The sequence below is a fragment of the Pocillopora verrucosa genome, unplaced genomic scaffold, assembly GCF_036669915.1.
Source record: "Pocillopora verrucosa isolate sample1 unplaced genomic scaffold, ASM3666991v2 scaffold_46, whole genome shotgun sequence".
NCBI lineage: Eukaryota > Metazoa > Cnidaria > Anthozoa > Scleractinia > Pocilloporidae > Pocillopora > Pocillopora verrucosa.
The window spans coordinates 35,072-39,447 of NW_027078184.1; the positions used below are offsets into that span (position 1 = coordinate 35,072).

Below are 4,376 nucleotides of genomic sequence, written 5' to 3' on the forward strand. Positions count from 1 at the left end.
CGCTGCTCATTGAGCAGCTCATATATTAAACTGATTTTTGGAACTGGGCTGTGGAAAAGAGGCTTGCCTCGTCCCAGCCACGGGTTGCCTCGGTATAGCACTACCTCCGAGTGCGGCCCACTTCCCTCTGGGGAAGACACATTCAATCCAAAACAAAGTCAACGGTATAGCATTCTTTTATGTTTACAGGAGCCCCGCCCGCCCTTAGAGGGGGAAGAGGTGAAAGAGGGATGATAATTCAGACAACAGACAATGGCAGGAACGGCCGCTGGCCTACGTTTTCTGAAGTGCGCAAAGCACTACCACAAGGACCTAGGGGTAAGTGGATTTTTTCACCGAGGGCAGACGCTGAAAAAGCATACTTACCTGACGCGGGTTTTGCCTGCGTTATAGTATCGCGCGTGGATTCGTGGATTCACAAGTGTCTTTGGATTAAAGAAGCAGGATTTTTTGTAAGTATTATTGTGTTCTGGTTTGGCTGTTTTTTTCTGGTGACCCTCCCAGGGACTCATGCTCGGCTCCTTGCCGTAACCTGGGGTAGCCAGTCTCTGGTTGTTTTTCCAGTCTTGGGCTGGATTGGCTTTTCTTCTTGGCTTTTTTGGCCTGTTGAGTGTGGTATTTTGCCAGCTCACAGGTTTTGCCGTTTTTTCGGGTCACCCATCCACTTTTGGGTTGTTTGTTTTTGCCATGGGTGTTGAGTGTGTCAGGACGTGCGTGATTCACGCGTCAGTGATGTTGGCTAATTATGATAAGGACCGTGTGATGGCTCTCCTTAGGGAGCATATTGATTTTGAAAGGCTTTCTGCCATTCAGTTTTGCCCTAGGGGCTTGATTCGTATTACTTTTAAGAATGTCTCAGACAAAGAAGAATTTGTGCGTATGGGTTCACTGGCGTTGGATGGGCACGATCTTAGTGTGACGTCTTCTGATAAGCCGCCGTCTTTTGTGTATGTACACTATTTTCCTGCCGAAGGTGACGATGCTCTGATCTGTGATGAGCTAAGAAAATACGGAGAAGTTATCAGTATTAAGCACCAGAATTTTTCAGGAATTCCGGGCCTTCTAACTGGGTCACGGATTCTTAGGATGTTATTATCGGATCCAGTCCCTGCTGAGTTCCGCATTGACGACTATCCTGTGCGGGTTTGGTATAGGGGTATCCCTCCGTTCTGCCAGATATGTAAAGTTAATGGCCATAAGGCCGCAGATTGCCAGTTCAACGGAAAATGTAGAAGGTGTGGTTCCCCAGACCACAAAGCGCATGCGTGTGTCCGGCCGTGGGGTCAGTCTGTTGTTCCAACAGAGGCAGCTGTCCCTGAGGCGGTCCCTGACCCCTCTGGGACTGTTGTGCCTGTTGTCTCTGAAAGTTCTGCCGGTTTGGATAAGGGTGTGGTTGTGGATGTGATTGAGGGTGCGGTTGAAGATGTGGTTGTGGAGAATGTGGTTTCGGATGAGGATGATGAGGATGTAGTCGAGGGTGTGGTTGAAGATGGGGTTGTGGAGAATGAGGTTTCGGATACGATTGAGGATGCTGTGGATGCTAATGTGGAGGATGAGGTTGCTGTTAGTACCCCTGTTCCTGTCCCTAGTCGAGTTAGTGCTCCTGTTGAGTTGGGGCTAGCCCCCCCGGTCCCTGTAGTGACTGAGGATGTGCAGACCCCCGCAGATTCTGTTATTCGTAGGAAGGTTTTGAAGTGGTATCGGGATGAGTTATGCCGCTGTTCTAAGGATCAAGCCTTTGTTCTGTCCTACAGGGATATGAGGGTGCGTGAGGTTTCCCCTACGGATTTTTTGGAGTTGGTGTCGGTAGTTTTGGAAAATGGGGTGTCTCTCAGTGTGGATCCAAATCTTCTTCGTATCGCTAGAGTGGATACGAGTGGTGAGCAGTCTGAAGTGGGTTTTGCGCAGTATCTTCTTGAAGTACAGGGGGACCCTTCCTTTTTGATTGGTTTCAGGGGCTCTCTTGTTGACCAGATTGGTCCTACGGAGCATGATAACGTTTTGTGTGTGGAGTTTGTGGACCTCAATGGTCGGCAATGTCGGAGGCTTCCCGCCAAGGCTTTGTGGGTTAAGAAGGCCACAGTTTGTAATTTTACCAGTACCAATGTGGATAATAGTGTAATTAATGTTGTAAATGATGGCGTTTCTAAGTCTCGTCCTGTGGTCCCTACTGCTGCAGTTCTTGCTGCAGAGCTGCTGAAGCGTTCTGCCCCCCCTTCTGTTGTGGGAGTTCCGAAATGTAGGAAGAAATTGTAGTAAATATTAGTAAACAATACTATCTAAGTAAATAATATGTGAATAAAGTATTTAAGTCCTGGTTTTAAATAATGTAATATTGTAAATAATAGTTTTTCTATGTTTTTGTATCCGTTTTTGTTCGTTTGTTTTGGAGTGGGCGTGTTCAATTTTTGGGTGTGAGTGTGTTCAATGTTTGCGAGGTGGGGTTCGATTCCCCAACGAAGTTGGTGTCTGGTGGCCCTCGGTTTATGGTGGACCCAACCCTAAGGCATTGCACTTTCAGCCATGGGTTGGATTAGGTCTGAGATCGGCAGGCATTGCACCGCCCTCACGGGAGCCTGGCCGTTCACCTTAAATATAAAAAAACTTACCTGACGCGGGAGGTACTGTGATCAAGGAGGCAGTCCTCTCAAGGCGAGGCCCTTTCATTGCACTTCGACTGGGTTGACCCTTGCGATTACCCCAAATGTGGGTAACTCGAGCGTATAATTTCTGGTAGTGGGGACCTGCGTTCGCGCTCGTCCCCGCAAAAGTCATCCAAACTATGTCTATATGGCCCTCTTACTGACTATCGAGGGTATTTTTGCTTTTGCAGTGGACCGGTAGACTTGCAAAGAAAGCAAAGGACGCACAACTGGCCAAGGTGTTGGCACGTTTGGAGGGGTAGAAGTGCATTGGAGAGACTGGAGGAAGGAAACAAGGTGAGTTTCGGGGCGGTGCGTAACTTTGCTGGCTGTTTTTGTTCAAGGCCTGTCTGCTCTATTGTGTGTAAAGTCCTGTTCGTTTGTATTTGCAGGTTGTGCGTGCCGTGCCGTGCTGTGCTATGCGCGCGAAGGGAAAGGAAATGAAAGGAAACCAAACGGCCGATCGACCGAGCGAGCGAGCATAGAAGGGCATTCGACTTGGACCGTGAGTACACTTTGAACCTTTTGAGCGGTTTTATTGTCACTGGAGCCGCTTTTAGAAATGCTATTGCTATCGTTAGTGTATCCTTTGTGCGAGCAAGCGAGTGAACGAATGAACGAGGGAAGGAAACAAACTAGCAGAGTAGTAAAAGTATCGAACCTTTTTCCCGATTCGTTTGCAGTCTGAATCCAACCATTGTCGACTTTCAGTGCCGTTTTTCGCGCGCCTCCTCTTGGAAGTGTGCGAGTGTTTTGCCACGTCACGATGGCTTAAAACTGCGTCTCAGAAGTGTGCGTTTTTTTCCTATTCATTTTTTCGTTCGTTATTTGGAATGATTTGATATCACAGAAGTAGAATTTGACATCATAAACTGTTCATCTCGCGCGTGCTCACTCGCTCGCGCGCGCTCTGTAAGAAAAGTCGATCGCACTAGAGTTTTCGCCATTAGCTGGCCGATTTTTGACAAAAAGGTGTTTTCCCCCCCTCGTTTTTTGCTTTGATTTTGTTCCTCACTCACCTACGGCTCTCTATGTGAAATTGTGGTGTATGGAGAGCTATTTATTGGGATAAAACGTTTAGAGATGTTCGCAAGACAAAAAATTGAAGCCTACAACACGGGGTATTCCCAGGCGGTCACCCATCCAAGTACTAACCCCGCCCGACAGGGCTTAACTTCGGTGATCGGACGAGAACCGGTGCTTTCCCTGTGGTATGGTCGTAGACGAGGAAATGGGGTCGAAATTCTGCTTGTTATCGGCCAGGTTCAGGCTGTAAAGCGGCCACATCCCTGAGTGTAGGCGAATTTGAAATTCTAAAGCCCTAGTTTCGTTACTCTAACCCTAAGAAATCGATACTCTAACCCTAAGAAATTGTTACCCTAACCCTAAGAAATGGTTACCCTAACCCCGAAGTCGTTACCTAACCCTAATGTATTTTCCTCAACCCAGTTAACACATTGAGGAGCATCGATTTGAAGCACTATTCCCTAGGGAGGGGAGGGAGGGGTCCCAAGAGACATAACGTGTCCTAAAAACCTATTATACAATGTTTTAGCTCCGTAGGTGCGTGTATCTGGCTTTAAAATCTTACAGTGAGGAGATACCAAACGGGTCAGCCTCTGGGACCGTCTGCGGGACTCGCAAGGGCTTGTGGGGGCGACCTGCTACTATCCACCATAAACCGTGGGAAGGATCCCTCGACCACCCCCCTCACCCAGGGCATGCTTCGGCATC

The 4,376-nt window shown here is 48.1% G+C and overlaps 2 non-coding genes and 1 pseudogene across 2 annotated transcripts; 2 read left to right on the top strand and 1 right to left on the bottom strand.

Annotated features, from left to right (window-relative positions):
- On the top strand, window positions 1–126 carry LOC136278646 (U2 spliceosomal RNA; annotated as a pseudogene).
- A 2,475-nt stretch (window positions 127–2,601) lies between these two features.
- LOC136278682 (U1 spliceosomal RNA) lies at window positions 2,602–2,765 on the top strand. The gene has a single exon (XR_010716482.1). It is a non-coding gene; the product is annotated as a U1 spliceosomal RNA (small nuclear RNA).
- Window positions 2,766–3,748: 983 nt separating this feature from the next.
- On the bottom strand, window positions 3,749–3,867 carry LOC136278658 (5S ribosomal RNA). The gene has a single exon (XR_010716459.1). It is a non-coding gene; the product is annotated as a 5S ribosomal RNA (ribosomal RNA).
- Window positions 3,868–4,376: the final 509 nt, after the last annotated feature.